General features: G+C 34.1%; 1 protein-coding gene across 6 annotated transcripts in view; it reads left to right on the top strand.

Moving 5' to 3' along the window:
- Nucleotides 1-21,540, top strand: part of PRR16 (proline rich 16) — a 269,792-nt gene that overhangs the window by 96,037 nt on the left and 152,215 nt on the right. Inside the window, exon 2 of one of the 6 annotated variants that reach the window (XR_009563289.2) lies at nucleotides 20,780-20,877. The exons of the other annotated variants lie outside the window; for them this stretch is intronic. The gene's annotated coding sequence lies outside the window, so the exon portion shown is untranslated. The remainder of the gene's footprint in view (nucleotides 1-20,779; nucleotides 20,878-21,540) is intronic. 6 annotated transcript variants of the gene reach the window in all.

Below are 21,540 nucleotides of genomic sequence, written 5' to 3' on the forward strand. Positions count from 1 at the left end.
GGCAGAATCCAGAGCTTGTAAGGCTTGAATGCTGTCTTCCCTTTGCTAACTTTAATTTATTTAATGAAGTAAGGATAGCAACTGATATACTTATTCCTCATTGTGAGAAACAACATATATATATATATATATATACACACACACACTATATATATATATATACACACACACACACCATATATATATATATATACACACACACACACACACACATATATATATACACTCTTTAAAACTATAAAATACATATAATTTTGAGATAATTTCTACAATGAAGGTTGGAACATATTAGTTTAACCCATCTGACTGACCCATTTTTTAAGGTTGCTGATTTCTAGCACTTTTACCTTGGTCTTTTATTTAAGGTTCCTGGATTTCTAATTTCAGTAAAACGGAGTGCCAAATTAAGTGACTTGCCTTTCAGTTTTCACACCTGAAGTCAAATGATATATATGTTCCCTTTTCTATAAAAATGTCACATGTTAATAATTAGTAAATATAAATTTTATAACAGTATTTAAATAGTATCAACTTGTCTAGTTTCTGAAGTGGTTGTTCTCAATTCATATGTATTCTATGGTTTTTAAGCTAAAAACAGTAAAGCGTAGAGAAGCATATACAGGATTCAAGAGATAAAAAGTGTTACTTCATTTTCAAAACATGTTTATGTTCATGGTAAACTTATAGACAAATAATAGGGAGAAAAATCCTCAAAACTATTTTTAACAAAATTTTAGGTTCTCTCTCTTTTATGTGTTAAGTTAGCTAAGATCATTTTCATTTAATTTATTCTTGTTCTGAAATTATTTCGCCCAGAGGAGTACAAATAAGAGGACTTTAGGTCATTTACACCATGTATCTACCAGTTTATGAATTCTGTGAAACTAATTCATACATCAAAAGGTATTGTGAAATCACACTGCAAAGCATGTGATCTAGTTTCTTTTTCAAATCATCATAAACATAGGCTTAACATTGCAAGTTCGTTGTTTAGTTTGAAAAATTTAGAAAGGACTGTTTGAGTTTAAAGGTAGTTGTTTAGTAATCTAGAGAACAGTGTAAACATGACACAGAATTTGACTTAGGTGATCTTTTTTTTTGTTGTTTTACATTTATTTATTTATTTATTTACGGCTGTGTTGGGTCTTCGTTTCTGTGCATGGGCTTTCTCTAATTGTGGCAAGCGGGGGCCACCCTTCATCATGGTGCGCAGGCCTCTCACTATTGCGGCCTCTGTTGTTGCGGAGCACAGGCTCCAGATACGCAGGCTCAGTAATTGTGGCTCACGGGCCCAGTTGCTCCGCGGCATGTGGGATCATCCCAGACCAGGGCTCGAACCCTTGTCCCCTGCACCGGCAGGCAGACTCTGAACCACTGCGCCACCAGGGAAGCCCCGACTTAGGTGATCTTGAAGTGTTCTACAATCAGGATTTAGTCTATCCTGAAATCTCTCCAAAGCTGTTAAAGGTCCCAGTGTTCTTTAGAGCAGGATATAACATATGATCCTCTCCGTCACTGTGTGTACTCAATGGTGCTGCGGTTGTACTGGCACCACAAATATTAATGGAATACATTTACTTTTCTGGACAAATGGCTATAGTCACACAAAATTAAGAGCATTTATGTAAGAAATGAATTTGAGAGGAGTTTTTTGTTTTGTTTTACTACTTTTTCTAATTCTGAGAACTTTTTTTAAATTTAGTTTTTATTGAGGTATAGTTGAATTACAATGTTGTGTTAGTTTCTGATGTACAGCAAAGTGATTCAGTCGTACGTATATATGTATTCTTTTTCATATTCTTTTCCATTATGCTTTATTATAAGATATTGACTATAGTTCTCTGTGCTATACTGTAGGACTTTGTTATTTAACCATTCTATGTATAATAGTTTGCATCTGCTAATCCCAAATTCCAAATCCATTCCTCCCCCACCCCCTTACCCCTTGGCAACCACAAGTCTGTTCTCTGTGTCTGTGAGTCTGTTTCTGTTTCATGAATAAGTTCCTTTGTGTTATATTTTAGATTCCACGTATAAGTGATATCGTATGGCATTTATGTTTCTCTTTCTGACTTATTTCATTTAATATGATAATCTCTGGGTCCATCCATGTTGCTGCAAATGGCATTATTTCATTTTTTATGGCTGCGTAATAGTCCGTGGTGTGTGTGTGTGTGTGTGTGTGTGTGTGTGTGTGTGTGTGTGTGTATGTGTGTGTACATACCACATCTTTATTCATTCATCTGTCTATGGACATTTAGATTGTTTCCGGGTCTTGACTACAGTAAATAGTGCTGCTGTGAACATTGTGGTGCATATATCATTTCGAATGAGAGTTTTCTCCAGATATATGCCCAGGAGTGGGATTGCTGGATCATATAGCAACTCTATTTTTAGTTTTTTTTAGGAATGTCCATACTGTTTTCCATAGTGACTGCATCAATTTACATTCCCACCAACAGTGTAGGAGGGTTCTCTTTTCTACACACCCTCTCCAGCATTTGTTATTTGTAGATTTTTTTAAAATTTATTTTTTTAACATCTTTATTGGAGTATAATTGCTTTACAATGGTGTGTTAGTTTCTGCTTTATAACAGAATGAATCAGCTATACATATACATATATCCCCATATCTCTTCCCGCTTGCGTCTCCCTCTGTCCCACCCTCCCTATCCCACCCCTCTAGGTGGTCACAAAGCATGGAGCTGATCTCCTTGTGCTATGTGGCTGCTTCCCACTAGCTATCGGTTTTACATTTGGTAGTGTAGACTTTTTAATGATGGCCATTCTGACCTGTGTGAGGTGGTACCTCATTGTAGGTTTGATTTTCATTTCTCTAATAATAAGTGATGTTGAGCATCTTTTTATGTGCCTACTGGTCATCTGTATATCTTCTTTGGAGAAACATCTATTTAGGTCTTCTGCCTATTTTTGGTTGGGTTGTTTGTTTTTTTGTTGTTATTGAGTTGTCTGAGCTGTTTGTATATTTTGGAAATTAAGCCCTTGTTGGTCACATCATTTACAAATATTTCTTCCCAGTCCATAGGTTGTCTTTTTGATTTGTTTATGGTTTCCTTTGCTGTGCAAAAGCTTGTAAGTTTGATTAGGTCCCATTTGTTTATTTTTGCTTTTATTTCTATTGCCTTGGGAGACTGACCTAGGAAAACATCGCCATGATTTATATCAGAGAACGTTTTGCCTATGTTCTCTTCTAGGAGTTTTATGGTGTCATGTCTTATATTTAAGTCTTTAAGCTATTTTGAGTTTATTTTTGTGTATGGTGTGAGGGTGTGTCCTAACTTCATTGATTTTCATGCAGCTGTCTAGCTTTCCCAACACCACTTGCTGAAGAGACTGTCTTTTCCCCATTGTATTGATATATTCTTGCATCCTTTGTTGAAGTTTAATTGATTGTAGGTGTGTGGGTTTATTTCTGAAGTCTGGGAGGGTTTTGCCTCCTGCTTTGTTCTTTTTCCTCAGGATTGCTTTGGCAATTCTGGGTCTTTTATAGTTCCCTATAAATTTTAGGATTATTTGTTCTAGTTCTGTGAAAAATGTCATGGGTAATTTGATAGGGATTAAATCTGTAGATTGCTTTCAGTAGTATGGCCATTTCAATGATATTAATCCTTCCAATCTAAGAGCATAGTGTATCTTTCCATTTCTTTGAATTAACTTCAGCTTGCTTTATCAGTATTATATAGTTCTCAGCATGTAAGTCTTTCACCTCCTTGGTCAGATTTATTCCTAAGTATTTTGTTTTTTTGATGAGATTTTAAAAGGGATTGCTTTTTTACTTTCCCTTTCTGATATTTCATTGTTAGTGTAAAGAAATGCAATTGATTTCTGTATGTTAATCTTGTATCCTGCTATCTTGCTGAATTTGTTTATCAGTTCTAGTAGTTTTGTGTGGAGTCTTTAGGGTTTTCTATATATAGTATCATGTCATCTGCATATAATGACAATTTTACCTCTTCTCTTCCAATTTGAATACCTACCTTTTATTTCTTTTTCTTGTCTGATTCCTGCAACTAGGATTTCTAATACTTTGTTGAATAGAAGTGGTGAGAGTAGGCATCCTTGTCTTGTTCCAGATTTTAGCAGGAAGGCTTTCAGTATTTTACCATTGAATATTATGTTGATTGTGGGTTTGTCATAAATAGATTTTATTATATTGAGATTTGTTCCCTCTATACCCACTTTGGTAAGAGATTTTTATCATGAATGGACGTTGAATTTTATCAAATGCTTTTTCTGTATCTATTGAGATGATCTTGTGTTTTTTATCTCTTCTTTTGTTGATGTGGTGTATCTTATTGATTGATTTGCATATATTGAACCATTCTTGTGAGCCTGGGATGAATCCAGCTTGGTCATGGTGTATGATCTTTTTTATGTGTTGTTGGGTTCGATTTGCTAATACTGTGTTGCAGCTAATATAATGCCCAGAATTGACTCCTCCGAGAGAAAAAGCTTAACATTTTTATAAAAACGTCTTTTCTGATAGTAAGAAAATGCCCACTCTTATACACTATCCTTTTCCAGTTATTATCCTAAACTGAGCTATAATTACTTAATTACGCTGCTACTTTGTTCTTGTATTGTTGCCTGGAGAAATTGGAAAATTGTTACTACATTTTAAAATTAGTGACTGTTTAAGCTGAGACATTGTTTTTTTCCTGCCTTTGAACTTGAACTGAACCATTGGCTTTACTTACATCTTGAGTCTGTTGGCTTTTGGAATGGAGCCTACACTATTGGCTCTCCTGGTTCCCAGGCCTTCAGGCTGGCAATGGAAGTACACTATTGGCTTTCCACCATTTCCAGCTTGCTGGCTGCAGGGCTTGGGACTTCTTGGTTTCCATAATCACCTAAGCCAATTCCTTATAATCCCTCTTTATTTCTCTTTGTATGCATCCAATTTGTTATGTTTCTCTGACTTAATACAGACACTGTTTTTAAAAGATTTGGTTTACTTATGCTGACAGATATTTTTTTAAGCATGGGTGAATTCCAGGAAATGGTTCAAAATGGGTGAATGATGGCATATTCTTGTGAGTTTCGTGCTAATATGATTCACATATAACTATATATAGCTATGTGTACAGACAGAAGCATTGTGTGTTCCAAGGATGTGCTTTGAAATTTTAACAAAGAAATCCAAGCCAAAAGGTGTTGTATTTTCATCTCAAGTGTCCTTGTTTAAACTCCTGCAGCTTTCAGGAGGTCACTAGCATATATAATCTCAGTCAGCAAAGACTGCAAACTGAAAAATGCCAAAGCTCGAGAAACTGTTGTGTTGAGGTCTAGAGGATGACCTTGTCCCATCCATCCTCGCCATGGATGGTGACTTGATTAGCATATTAGTTCAGTTTTGAGAAAATAAAATAGGAACAAAGAAATAATCACACTGTTTTCTTCCAGATAACTTTTAGTTGTGTGAGTTTCTTCTATTTCGAAACACTGACCTCTGTTATTTTTGGGAAACACCCTTTCATGATCACTGTTCCCTGGAACACTCTCAAATCTTTTTACACAAGTCAATGAAACATTAAAGAACACACAGATGTTTGCTTTGGTTAGTAATGTTTGATATGCCTTCTGCCTCCTTTAATACTGAACTTCTCATAAGGGAGGTAAAGAAGGATGCAGATGGAGGAATGACAGGCAGAAACTGCAGAGTAAGAGGTCTCATCTGTTGAGTGATGGCCATGTAGTAAGCACCATGCCAAGAGCTTTATTACTGTTGTCTCACTTAATTTTCCAGCAATTGGAGATGGAGATGCTATTGTTATGCTAATTTGTATAGATTTGGAAAACTAGGAAGTTGCCAACTTACATAAGTTCACACTGGCAGAAAGTGGCTAAGGTGTAATTTAAACCCAGTTTTTGTGGAATTCAGAAACCAAACTCTTAATTGGTACACCAACTTGTGAATGAAGAAAAGAGATAGAATGAAGAGAAAGGGGAAAGAGAGGATAAGAAGAAAAAAAAAACTGAATAAAAAATATTTCATTGTAAAAGGTATATTTTTCATTATAAAATATTTGGTAAAATAACAGAAAATATGAAAAAAGTCAGCTGGACAGCCACAATCCAAGGATCCTCTTTTATATTTCCCCTCAGTTACTATGCTATGCATAAATTTGCTTCATTGTGTTCCTATTGTATATGTGCTTTCGTTATTTTATTCCTCACTAAACATTATACCATCAGTATTTTCTGAGTTACTATAAATCTTTGTGAACACTTTTATGTTGTATAATATTACAACATAAAATAATTATGTTTCTATTTGGAAACATTTAGTTGTTCTCTGTGATGCACACTACAAATATGAACACCAGTATCCATACTGCTTCTTCCCAGTTTTGGATTAGTCTCCTACCTCTGAATAACTATTTTATATGAAACTTCTAAAATGGTTGATTCTTGACAATTTTTATTTTAGGGATGGCATGTTAACTAGCCTCTCATATATAGTATTGCTACAAATGAAAATAAATTTTGAAAACCATTAACATCTAAACCTTTTCACTCTTACATAGTAATTTTTCTTGTGTGAAATTGTATGTCATTGATTTTTAAGATAAAGCACCTAGATGTTATTTTTCCTAGAATCTTAGAATACTGATGAGATCCTTTTCTACAACTATAATATCTGTTTTTTAAAACTCCTTCCTTAGCCTTTGCAAGTAAATATTTTATCAATACAGATTAGGAATATTCAAATGGAGATTTACTCTTTCACAGAGTAGGCACTGTGTTCATAAGCTTTTTATTTTATGCCATTTCTTATTACCTTCAGATTACTTAGGCTTCCATTATCATATTACTCAAATGTAAATCCCAAACCTGACTTGGTTCTCAAAATCATCTATGGAGTTTTGAGTCCAGAGTAATTGCCAAAGCACACTATTTTTTTTTTTTTTTTTTTTTTGCCTTGCATCTCTTCACCTCTTTACATTTGAAAGAAAGGGCTACAGTTTTCCTGGGAAAAAGATTGTTCACTGAACTTCTATCCTAGCAATGAAGTTCTAGTTTTTAAAATTGTGTTTCTTGTTCTGATTGTACCATCAATCATAACTTGGCTTCCTAAATTTCCATGTATTCTGTCAAAATTAATAAATTCTGTATGGAATGTTGGAAGAGGCTTATTTTTCTAGTTTTATGGCTGCGTTTTAAATAGTAGGCATCCCTTGAATTTGAATATGTTTACTGTCAATAAATTATTTGATGGTTTAATGTCCTGGCCTTCTCTAACTGCAGATAATCACATATAATGAATATTAAGTAATTGGTTGGACACAATGATTCAGTGAGGAAAAAACCTGCTCAGTAAAAGCTTTAATACAAATGTGAAGCAAAGATGTAAATATAATAATTGTAGGTATACTCTGACCTATTAAGTGCTTATATTTTCAATTAATACAGCAACCTTAGGGGCTAGGTACAATTATCATCCCCAATTTATAGATGGGAAAACTGAATCATAAAAGAAAAGGCAAATAATTCAGGAAAAAATGGACTTATTTTGACTTCAGGAGTATGCAATTTAGCAGATAAGAGTGAGATCTCCCAGTTAGCAGTTTGTAGACTATTTGTAGATGTGTTTATTGGTGGATGACTAGGCAATGAGCCACAGGTTTCAGATGGCCATAGGTTTAAGAAGTGGTGAGGAGGGAATTCTAAGAGTGAAACTGAGTGAACAAAATATGTTTCAGAGGAGTATTTGGATGGAATCAGGGGTTTACAGTGTTGTGCATTTTCTGCCAAAAATATTCATGTTTCATCAAAAATGAAAAGAAATTAAAAAAAAATAAACAATGAGAACAAAACTATGTTCTTCAAACCCTGTTGGAGAAATATAGTTGAAAACATAGATGGGGAAATATTGTGGAGGGCTTTAAAAAACAATCTGGAATCTTTTATCAAACAGCTAAGATATTAAGTACAGTACATTCTGAATGATTTTCTTATTTCTTCCATAATGGTAATATTTGGTATGGGAATATGAAGTTCAGAATGGTTATTTCCAGATAGTCTCTCAATAAAAAAATGCCCAAAGAGTGTGAGAGATCTAAGATTGCCTTAAATCTAATTGTAAATTGACATTCCAAAGGCCAGGCATCCTGCCAAATCAATTTTCATTGTCTATTGCTGCATAACAAATCTTTCTAAAACTGGATGGCTTAAAACAGCCATCCTTATCCATGATCTCTTGCGGTTTCTATGGGTCTCAGCTGGAAGACTCACACATTGGAGGTTGGGATTATCTATAGTCTCATTCCCTCACAGAGCTGGTGCTGGGAGCCTGCTATAGTTATTGGTTGGTATGCCCACATAGGGCCTCTTCATTTAGGCCCCAGATTCCTTATGACAGGGTGGCTGGGTTCTAAGAGCAAGTGTCTCAAGTCAGAGGGTGAGACCATCTGAGGTCATTTTCCTTTTTATTACCTAGCCTCAGAAGTCATTGAGCACCTCTTCCGCTGCATGTTATTGATTGAGGCATTTACTAAGGTCCACCCAGGTTTAAGGAGGGGGAAACATAGACCTTACATTTCACTGGAGGATTGCCATCACATTTTAATAGACGTGTGCAGGAAGGGATGTGTGTTCGTCTGTGTGTGTATCACCATGCTTAGAAAATACAATCTGCCATTCCATCTGAGGGTTCTAAAAATTGCCAGGGCCTGGCACACCAGGTAGGAAGCCATGAGTCACACTTGTCTCCTGAAGATATTTTATTAAGCATTACAGGGACTGGCCAGCTGACACAAGGGGAGACTTTACTTTGTTTTTCTTTAGCCTGCACATTTTGGTGAGTGTTTGTTCTGAGAAAATGGGATTTTACTTTGTGGAACATGACTGGAATCAGGTCTAAAAATAAAATAACTGTCAAGGATGAAATAACTGTCAAGAATGGCATTACAGTTTTCTGTAAATCTTAGGAGATTTGGGCATGTTGAACTGCCAAGGCTAAAGATTAGTTGCCTGGCAGAAAGACAGCTCTGGAGGTTGGTGGATGCTTTAGAATGAAGTTATTCGTTGTTCAAATGGAAACTACCTCTTAAGTGCTGGGCACCCTGTCTGGAGGCTATCCACTAGTTACCTAATATTAGGGAGGATTCTCAGACTCGTTGGCACAGCAGCTGTAATCAATTTAGGCATTTAACCCAGGCATTCCAGGGATTTGCTGGAAGTTTCAAAGGTTATCCTGACTTTGGTTATTGGTTTAAATGGATGCATTAAATATCTGTTATGGACCAAGCACTGTATGCCACGATGAAAGTACAGAAACGAAGAGTCCCCTCTGTCCTGTACTATATCTACCAAAAGAAAAAGACATGCAAATAGGTCTTCACTACAGGATGGAGGTGCCCTGATAAAAAGTAAAAGAAAGGGAGGTCTGTGGGGCAGAGATCATTTCCATCATGATCCGGGCAGAGAGGGGGCTGAAACATGTCCTGCTGGAATCCAAGCCCCTGGCCTTTCCACCCCACCAGATTGGTCTACTGTTGTCCTCAGTCTCTCAAAAGTTTGCTCTAAAATCAAACAATGATGCAGTTACCTTTTTGCCATGGAAAATGAAAGGTTAAATTGCTGAAACAGTTTAAAAATCAATGGACTCTGCAATGCTAAATAAGAACAAGACAGATAAGTTGATTTCACTTCTGCGCTTGATGGAAATATATTTTCTTATTGATAGGGGCCTAATTTTTTACTATTTAAATTTTAAGTCAATAGAATAGCAGCACACATCACTACACAACAGAATTAAGAACACTTTGCTAATTTAGGGAAATGAAGAACAGGGTGTTTCTCTTTGGTTAAAAATAAAGTTTAATTTTTGTTTGTCTTTCCGATGATATACATTTCATTGAGAATTTCAGCTACAGTTCAGGTAAGTGTTGCAAGCTGAGCATATGTTTCAGCCTGAGCATAGTGTTTCAGGTACTTGTTAACACATTACCTTCAGTTCTGGGATTCTTGTCATTTTGAAGTTTACTCTCCAAGAGGACACAAAATACAAAAATATATTTCAAATTGATTTGTACAAAATTATCTTGATTCTGAAATGTAATATGTAAAACAACTCTGGTATTAAGATATTTATCTTCCGCTCTCCTTTACTTTGTTCTTTTAAAAAATATTTGGACAATCTAGTCCTTCTCTCTATGTCTAACATAGGATCCTTATGTTATTTATATTAAAACCCAGTTCTAATAATGTTATTTTCTAAAGAGAAAAGTCCTAGTAAACACCCTGGATTAGAATCTCGGCTCTCCCATTTCCTAGCTAAATTATTTAGCCTCTCTGGGATTCAGTTTCAGCCTCTGTAAAATAGGGATAATAGTAAAACCCACTTTATAGGGTTATTATAAGAATAAATAAGCTTTGTATTTTAAAAAAGAATTAAAATTAAGCTCATTACTCTGATTTTCAAGGCCTGTTACTAATTTAAAGACACTTTCTGAAATGTATCTTCTGCCTTAAAAATGTATGCTCCAATTAACCTGGAACATGCCTAAGTTTTTGAATGTTGGTTATTAGCTCCAACTTTCACACCTTTGCAGATGCTACTCTCTTTAATACCTCTATCTACTTTTGCCTTATCAGAATCTATTAATATTTGATGTAACATAGCCTATTCTAAGGATAATATCCACAAAATTTCAAAATATAGGAACGTCCAGCACCATACGAACTTTATTGTCACTACACAGGCTTAGTCTGAGGCTATGGATTTAGAGCGGTGATCCTTAGACTAACTGGACAAAAGGCAATGAGCGTAACTGGATCTGGTTCTGAATTTGCCTACCGAAAGGTACCTTAAATCTGATAATAGTTTTCCCTTATCCATATGATAATAATTATGTCCTCTTTCTCTACTCAGAAGCATTTCTGTGATTCATAGTTGATTGATTTCTTATCTAGGATCATCAGCTAGTTCTTTTATAAACACTTTATTGAAATATGATTGACATGTACATATTTAATGTATACAACTTGACGATTTTGGAGGTATGTGTATATTTGTGAAACTGTCACCACAATTAATGCCATAAACATATCCATCACCTCCAAAAGTTTCCGCCTGCCCTTTTTTATTTATTATTATTTTTCGTGTGATTAGAACACTTAATATCTACCCTTTCAGCCCATTTTTAAGAGATACCTTTACTCTCATGTTCATTTCAGCTAGTGTTTTTGTTCCATATCTAAGATACGATTTTCAGAAAACACTTGACTGTAAGAATGTTTTCCTCTCAATAGAATATAAACAAATGATAAGTCTCAATATCAAATATTCTGTTACCTTAACAAGGCCTTGTTTCCCAACCTCTCCCCAGCTGTATGCTTTGAGAGCCAGCACGGGTTCTTGATTCCTCCCCTTCACATTCTTCTCTTGCCTCTAAATGCACATGGCAGCTTGTGCCTGTGTTACTATACTCATCTGGTCTTTTGTGTCCTGAACTTATTCATACACTTGACTTGTCTCACTAAGAAATAGTGAGTAGCTAGAGAGGGGTTTGCCTCATCTTCCTGTTTATCACAAGTATCTTGTCAGTAGGAGTTTTTAAATAAATATTTTATTTTATACTTATTCTGTAATTATTGATAATACTTTTATGTTCATTCTATAGTGACTGATTCAGTGTTCAAGTTTCCAGAAAACTTCAGACTTTCGAGAGGTAGCCAATATACCTAGAATTCTTAGCAGTTAAAATTGAAGCTTGAACTGTTTTGGGGCGAGTTTGAAGTCAGACACATCTGTTTTCATATCAGTATGTAGCTGCTTCTAGATCTCTGACCCACCCCAAGTTCCAGTTTATGCAATTGTAAAATGGGGAAGAATGTAATTGTAAAATGGAAAAATTGTGAAATGGTTTGGTGAAGGCAGAACAAGACCTTACCTATAAATTCAAGTTACTGGCTCATAATGAACATTCAATAAAGATTAAGTAGGGACTTCCCTGGCGGTCCAGTGGTTAAGACTTCACGTTCCAATGCAGGGGGTGAGGGTTTGATCCCTGGTCGGGGAGCTAAGATCCTCCATGCCTCGAGGCCAAAAAACCAAAACATAAAACAGAAGCAATATTGTAACAAATTCAATAAAGACTTTAAAAATGGTCCACATCAAAAACAAATCTAAAAAAAAAATTAGGTATTATTACTATGAATAAAATGAGTATATATATGTATGTTCATAATTATTCATCACAGTTCTGGTATATAGTAGTGCACCATGAAGAAAGCTTCTCTGATCCCCATCTGTTGTATATATTTTGTATTCTTTAGATTTAATCTAATAGTATTCCAAACTATTCTAATACCAATCTAATAATAATATTGTATGTTTCCTTTTTATGGTAAGTCCTTGATTAGCAGAAAATATATATGTGTATCCATATATTTCTCTTCCCTCACCTGTGACATTCATTGTATTAAAGACTGTATAAATATTTTTATAAACGGATATAACCCTAGATCTGTTTTTAACAAATGGATAATATATCTCTGTTTCACAGTGTTTTCAGAACTCTCTATGCATTGTAAATTATCTACACATTATAAAGTGAAGTGTAAATTGATTTTTATTTAGTTAATTTAACAAATGCAGTAATTGGTTTGGGGGGGTTGGGGGTAAAATCAAATCGTTTATTTGTTCATTTTTTGTTTGTTTTCTGAATTATGTGTATTTATTTAATTTAATAATTTATTTAATTACTTCCTTTTGTACCATAATCACGTGCATAGTCTAAGTGTCTTGGGTATATAACTAATGTTCGTTGCTTCCAACTTTCATGATTATAGAAATTGCTATATAATATTAGAGTAAGAGGAATTTTAAAATAGTAAACTCTTAGAGATTAATAATGTTGCAAATAAAATTGCATAAAAAGGGTTTAAATTAATTATCTGGATTCTTTAAAAGAACAAAATAAAGTAAAAGTTTTAGAATGGTGTCTTCTTCAAGAGACATGTTAAAACATCTTTGCAAGAGTAGCTTATGTTTTCATTTGATGGGTTTAAGAGAAAAATCCTAGGATTGCTGTCATAGTCTTATTTCTTATGCAGTACAACAGCTTGAATCTTTATATGGTGTTCTGGATGTCTATCACTTTCATCATCAAAATGTCTGAGAAGATAAGCTGGCATACCCATAACCATAAAACTATGTTATAGTTTTAGCATACATAATGATGAATATGTCATACTACTCTTCTATAAATTTTGCTAACAAACTCACCTCGGTTGACATCTATATGCTGCTTCCAAAACACTCTCTTTCAAACATAAATTTCAGATCAAAATACTCTACTTATTAACGTGAAGAATATGCTTGTATGCCTGGGGAATGAAATGCAGAATAACTCTTGGAGCACAGTGGTTGCTTAGTAAATGTTCTTGACTAAATTGATGGTTGATACGACCAAATTGTAAAATGCTATATTCAGGACCAGCCAGTTTGTTTTTGTTTTGTTTTGTTTTGACATATATTGCATCAACCAATATATTATATTTATATGAAGTGTTGAAGTGTTTGAATCATAGTAAATAATAATTTTTTTATCTCGTGACTTTAGGAAGACAGGCTTTTGGTAAATGATGGAACCATAATCTTTTGCAGGGGTTTATTTCAAAAGTAATTTGATATACTACTGGTCTGCACATTATGTATACTTTTTTTTCTTTGCTGCCCACTCTCTCAGTAATTCACTCTTAGGAGGACCATAATTTATTGTTTAAATGAGACAATATATCTCTACATCTTAGTTAATATTTAACTTTGGATTTTCATGATAATGGTTATTATTTTATAGGGCATGTGGATATATTTTGTTATGTTATTAATATTTTATTACTGTTTCCCACGTAATATTCCACAATCTCAATGAAAAATGCTAACTTCTAAAGATATATTACTCTGTTTTCTGGAATAGCATGAGATAATTAAAGGTAACCTCTTGAACAGTTACAAAAACCTAAGATATCTACTTTATGATTTCCTTTTAAAATTACTAACTTGAGAAATCATTTTATTCTCAAAGAGTCTTAATGTGAATACGAGATTTCCCTTTAAGAAACTTATTCTTTCACCAATTAGTGTTTATCTTTCATATAAATACTTTAAAGAGTTCTAGGTATCTAATATTGCTTTATCTTGACAGCAGTCCTAATTCAAAGAATTTAGCTTTGCAACTTAACTCTTAATGTTTCCATCATTAAAAAAGTATTTCCTGTCAAACTGTAGTATTTTTAAGTACTTTTTTTAAGTGGAAATACTCACAGTAAGGTCAAAGATTGGCAGCTATTGTGAAAATTTAAGAGGTTCTCGTCAATGTTAAGGATGGCTTTGTTCTCAAGTGTCAGCAGTTACTTGGCTTTGCTGAACTGGCCATTGAAATATAGAAAAGTCTCGTGACTTGTACTTTTATCTGTCTATCTGTCTATTTACCTGTCACATAATAGACATAACAGATATCTCACTTTTTGATCTCTTGTCTTTGTTTTTAATCCATTGGCCACTGTGACTGTTTAAAGCTATAGTCTTGATCTATGCTCATGAGATGTGAGCAGGAACCTGCTGGAGCTTTTAGGAAAGTTTCTTCTCTCTTCCTACATATGGTACTTGAACTTTATCTGGACAGTGTAGTACAAGAGTGTGAGCTCTGTATACCTGCCTGAGGGTGAAGTAAAAGCACTTGAAGTGAAGATGCATGATTTTCATTAAACTAGAGCCTGATTATGCTGAAAAGCCTAGATATTTAGCCAAATTTGATTTAAAATTTTATAAAAGTTTTATAAATAAAATATCACAAATACCATTTATATCCCCTGGATAAACCTTCTTAATCCCACTTTCCTTTTTCTTGTTCTCTGTACCTAGATATAAATGAAATCCTGAATTTGGCATTTATTATTATAATGTAAATATTTTCTGTATTTTCTCCATATGTATAAATTTATACATAATATGCATAATTTTTTGAATTCTGTCTGATTTGCATCCTATGCACTTATTGTACAAATAATTTTTCATATAGTGTTCGTTTCTTGAAACTTCTGGTTATAGTTTATATATTTTACTGCTGGAAATTATTCCATTATAGAATATAAAGGGCATTCCATTATAAAGATATATCACAGTTTATTTATATACTCACCCATTGATTGGTAGTTATAGTTTTTCAAGTTTTGTTATTAAGGATATGAAAATGTATTTAATTAATATTTTAATCACTATTTCCTCAATTACAAATATTCATTTGCCATTTGGGTTTTCTCATTTATTAAAATTTCTGTTTACATAATTTACATTTTTCTACTGGATTATTCATCTTTTTGGTATTGATTTATAGAAGATTTTTTTTACTATATTTGAGTACTAGTACTTTATAAGATACATGTTTTGAAAATATCTATTTCTATTCTTTTGGTTGTTTTGAACATTGTTTATAGTATCTCTTGTAATTTTTAGTCAAATTTATCACCATTTTACTTTACACTTTGTGCTTTTCGAGTCTTGGGTAAGAAATCCATTTATATTTCAAGGTCATAATTTTACTATTTTTTTCTAAAGTTGCTGAAGTTTTGCCTTTCATGTTTGAGAAATCAACATAGATAAATAGGTAGATAGATTAGATATAGATATAGATAGATATAGTAAGGCCCAAAGCAATGTATATCTTATCAAATTATTCCCCTCTTCTCTCTAAGTGAAATCTGAATTACTCAAAATTTTAAAAAAATGTTTGATTTGGAATTAGATACGGGTAACAGATGTGTATATACTACATTACTCATATGATTAAAAGAGTAGTACAAATATTCATTTTTATTATCTGAAAATCTTTACTCCATTTTCTTTCCTGTTTCCCTGGGCTATTTCTAGAATAATTGTTTAAACTAGAGGAAGCTTCCACAGTTTCAATTCTGTTACTGTGTTCTCAGTTACATTTTTGCACTGTACTTAGCTTTCCAAATCTCAGGCCCCACGAAGAGCTAGTCACTTTGGTATTGAGGCCTGTCCTCTCCTTTGCCCAAATTCCATAAATAAGGATGTTTAGCCTCAGATAATACTTCTACAGTCTAATCCCAGATGTGCATGGCATGTATCACAAGCCCATTTTAGAACCTTGAACGGCTATGCTGCAAAGATAGGTGGAAAAGCAGTTCCTCCCCATTTAATGTATAGATTTGTAGGGGAGTAGGTTTCCTCCATTGCTGTTCATCTGTTTGCTAGTGCCAGTTGGATAAACTCCCTTGCGCTACAAAGGTAACTGGTTCGAAATTCAACTGCCTTGAAATATTCTGTTTCAAAGCTGTACTCTCCCTTTATTTAAACCCTGAATGTTTGATGTGGCAACATGAGTTTTTAGTTTTGTGGTGATGTTAACTACAGTTTATACATACCTTAAAGTGAACAAAAAAGTTTCAATACATGCATATTATTTGATTTGATTCTTTTAAAAAATATGCTATTTTGTGTTCTAAAATGCTTATAGTAAATGCAATTCTTCTATTGCATTATTCAGTGAAATATGCATGTACCATTACTTCCACACAATCTTAAATTCTTTTTAGTATGAGTATGAATGCATGTATTTTTTTAATTGAACACTGAGGTGGCATGATCATAGTTTGAACCTGAAAGCTCACATTTTCATTTTATCGAAGTGATAGATTAGTTAAAAGATCCCTCTGTACTGTTTTCTGAAACTAAGTTCTTATTGAAGAAAGATATATAAGCATTGTGAATACTTTGTGAAGATTATGGGAAAAGCATCCAGTTAGCATGTCAGCAGAGATTGAAGGGCATATAATGCTGTTATTTACCCATGAATTTACTCATGGGGCATGGATATAATACATCTTGCCCATGCCTAAATACAGCGAAGGAAATTAGTAATTAAGCATGAATTTTAAAACAAGGAACATATTTTGTTGTTTAATTGCTGGTTTTCTGAATAATCATAAAATACACAATTAAAGTTAGTATTGGTATTTTCTAAATGAGAAATATTAGATCATATGGTTGGATTTTATCATTGTCTTTTTGGTAGCACTTAAGCTGAAATTGGTTTAAACTTGAAAGTTTATAAATTTATTTTTTTCTATTTTCTTCTTTCCCTTAAATCTTAGAATATCAATCTTAAATTGTCTTACGAAAATTCATGCTTTTTTTTTCAATTATTCTGTAAGCATACTACTAAACTTCATGATTTAAATCCCCAAAAGATATTTCCAAATTATTTACGTGAAAGCTATTTAGACCATGCATTTTACCTTCCATTTAGGACAAAATAAACAAACATAATCCAAAATTTGAATATTTTATTCAATTCATATGATTGCTTTATATGTATGATCTATTATTTAATTAAATTCAGCTTTTAAAATATATTTATATTGTAGGCTTTTCTGTGCAATTCCATTAAGTTCTTTGTGCAATTCCAACAGCATAGTGATATGCTGTACTTGATAAATAGTTTTTCTTTTAGGCAGTAATACGTCATTTAGGTGATGGCTATTAAAAATGAGACTGAACCCTGCATTTTAAGTCTTTATATCCAGACACATGATTCATTTGAGAAATCTGGACTGAGAGTCAATAACCCTCTGCCACTTAGCCTCAGAGGTGAGATTTAATTAAGTTTGTTCAGCAAATAAACAAATCTCCTTTAATTCTTAGATTCTGGTGGTAGGAAGATGAGTAAGAGTTTATCACTTCCCTGGAGGAACTTTTAGTGCATCCAATTGCATACTGATTAGAATTTGAATGGAGCTTTCCTTAGCAAAGTACTCTCACACAGGGATTGAACTGATGGATATTTGTAGATAGTGGATTATGGGTGTATGTTTGATTCCTAGTTAAATCTGATGGTTTCATACAGAGATATCTTTTTCTTCTATAACCAGACTGTGACCCTCTACATGTGACACGTTATACAAATGTATGATGTTGATCATAAGGGAGACAAGACAATGTGACAAGCTCAGTGTAAAACCCATACTGATTCGTGAAAAACTTATTCAACATACAGTTCTTATACTGTGGGCATTTTTGCATCTTGCTGGAAGGATAAGCAAATACTCCAGGCAGAGTTATCAAAACAGATTATGGATATTGATTAATTCTGTGAAGGCCAAAAATGTAAATGCACATTTGTCAAAAATTCAGGTTTCGTACTCTTTGCTCTAACAAATTCAGATCATCTTCTGTTATTTCCCAATAGCTGGATCCAAGTATAAAGTTTAGACATTTTCCTTCTAGAATGGGTAATGATACTCTGGATAATTGAAATACAACTTGATGATTTACTCCAATATTTACCAGATAATTTTCAAACCTTTTCCATTTTGCTCTTAGCCTAGTCTGAGACTGTGTCTGAAATACATGAGGGGAATGAAGGAAGGACTTGTTCAGTTTGTATTTGGCAGAAGAGTTTTGTTGATGAATAAGGCCACAAGTTATGGCTGGAATGGTTTGGTAATAGATTTTTCCAGTGTGCAAAGCCAGACAGTCTCTGCCAAACAGCAAAACAGAATCTATACTGTCAAAATGGAAAAAGTGGTAGCAATTATGAAGCTGAGGAATTCTGGCAGCACACTTAGAATTTGGCACTTGTACTTCGCTGTGAGGAAGAGCATATGGGCACCAACCATTGCAGCTTGGTCTGCTGCTGTATTGCCTGGAGAATATTTGACCCAGATTAATGACAAAGCTTAGGTGCTTGGTTCAGAATTCTTCTTCTTTTTTTAAAAAATTTGTATTGGGGTAAAGTTGATTTGCAATGATGTATTAGTTTCAGGTGTACAGCAAAGTGAATCAATTATACATATACATATATCCAGTCTAACTGTAAGGTTATATGAATTTCTGACTACAAGGGGATGGATGCCCCGAACCTCCCAGTTGTTTGGGGATCAACTGTACTTTTTTTTACCTCCCTTTCAGGGATGAGAAAAAAGAGAAAGTAGGGGAGTTAAGTACCTTGCCTGGGACCACCATACTTCTACCACCATTCTCCAGTGTCCTGGTGTGAAGAATGAAACAGTAGTGTTTAACGGAAAAATCTCTATTCCTTTCTGTAGGTCCTTAAGGCTCTTTTTTTTTAGTGTTTCTTTGGGATAAATATTTCGGGATGAGGAGGTCAGAACAGAGATGCATAATTTCCATCAGAAGTGGTAATATAGAGAGGCTAATTTTTATCACTTCTTTGCTTTTCCTCTGCAGCATTATAACTTTATGAATCTGATTTTTGACATCATTAGGAGTATTCATGTAGATTTAACGTGAAATGTGGTTGGAACATTTGATTGTTCTCCTTATTTTTGACTGTTAACTTTGTTAAATGTTTGAACTGTAAAATTTTTCAATATAAGTAACAAAAAGTGCTTGCATAAATACTATTCATTAGGTTTTTTAAATTAGTGTTTTGCTTCCAAACTTTATAATTCATTATTAACCAAAATGTTTCCTATAATCCGTGTGTATGTAATAAAAATGTGGGTAGGGATTCTGGGTGGTTTTTTTTCCCCCAGCAACTAGAAGTACTCCTGGCATATAATTGGTGCTCAGTGAGTATTTCATAAATTGGCATTCATTATGAATGGATGAATGATGACGTTAAACGCCTTGAGCTTATTCATATGTTTAATTTTGCTTTTTCTCTACTACATTATCAAGGTTCTTACTGATGAAGTAAATCAGTAGTAGCACAGGAAGCAGGAGGAAGCTGAGAAATGTGTGCCCTCATCTCAGCATTCCTAGTACTGACCAAGCATAGGGCTCTATAAGTAGTGAGAGAATGAGTGAATGATTGTACAAACTGAATGACTGAAACTCCTGTCCTTTCAATTATGCCTAGTTTGAATATGTCTCAAGTACAGCAACTGCAGTGTTTGGGGAACATATTACCAAAGGCTTAAGGCAGGAATGAGGGACTGCACACTTGGAGACTGAGTGTGACTCTCATGGACATGGGCTCAGTACTTAGACGTCACAGGCCCGGGGCTCTGTACTCACTGTTCTCTACTTAGAGTCCTGACAGTGTCACTGCCAAGAGATCACTTTGCCTCTGCTGAAACCAACTCTGTGACTCAGATTTAGTGTAGTCTTTCGTTCCCATTACCTACTGTAGTTTCTCTGAGGTTGGTTCAGCCCACTGACACCTCATACAATAAGCCTATGTTTCCTGAGACAAGGCATCCCTTCACATATTTGAGGATAGCTCTCATTTCCAGAGGCTACTGTATACCACCACACTACTGGGGGGTATTTGTATCAGTTTTTGTGACATGGTTGACTGCCCCTTCTCTTCCTGATTACTGTTCCCAGAGGTGGTCCTTATTTGTCTATGTTAATGATACACTGGGTAGCAATACTAAAGCAGTATTTATTAATGAATAAGTGTTAATCTCAGGAAAGTTCCCACTGACTTGCTCTAGTATTCTGTACTCAGGAAGAATAGATGCTCAGGGACAGTTCTTGAAGACTTGATTGATTGACTTATCTATCCTGCAATTCTTATGTTTTCATTCACGTTATGTAGTCCTTCACGTGCATTTCCTCCATATACGTGCTTTACATGTTAACTCCTCCTCTCTTCCATTCATGTGTCCATCTCCATCAGTACAGCCTATTCCTTCATACTGACTAATGCCCCACCCCCCTCTTCATCATATCCTGCACCTGTTCAGTTCAGTGTGTTTTAGAAAGTCTAAAGTAAATACACTATTTTTAAAAGTTCTCTAATTTTTTTAACAGAAGCTCCATAACCTACTCCCACCTCCCCACATGATGAAACAGGGAAACAGTGCTGCAGGCAGACAGTGACAACAGGACACCAGGAAATGCCCGAGAAGGTCAGCTCTACTTTGACATGATGTTTACAGGCATTTAGACAACACGTAATTGCATTTCTAAGACACATGCAAGTCCATTATATAATTTGTTATTTGGAATATACACAAAAGTTACAATTGATAATTATATCTCTTTGAATATTAAAATTTTTAAATAATGACCATAAATAAGATGATTAACAATCACATACTAGTTATCACCATATAAATTGTCATATTTCAGTCTGTGTTGTATGTTTAAATTCCATAAACGGAAATACGTATAATAATATGAAATTCAGCAATGTTTTCTTTGTTTGTAAGGCTTTAAAAATATTCTAAGGAACATTTATGGTGTTTTTAAATTGCAAAATTTAACTTCCAAGGTGTCAGAATTAACGAGTTTGTGTTAAAATATCCATGTTTTCTATGAACAAAACTAGTTGACATTTTGATAATTTATATTTATTAACTATAGGGAAGTAATGTTTCACCACTAAAAAAACAACAAAATTATATAAATGATATGATTATTAAGAATCAAATATTGAGTTAATGCTCATTTTTTTCTGAAAAGTTGATTTGTGGTACATAAAACTCATTCATAATTTAGGGATAGTCTTGCCTACACCATATGTGACCATAAGAAGGACCATTACTTTTAACAGATGTGTATTCCTAAAG

This window comes from Globicephala melas, chromosome 3 (assembly GCF_963455315.2).
Source record: "Globicephala melas chromosome 3, mGloMel1.2, whole genome shotgun sequence".
NCBI classification, from domain to species: Eukaryota; Metazoa; Chordata; class Mammalia; order Artiodactyla; family Delphinidae; genus Globicephala; species Globicephala melas.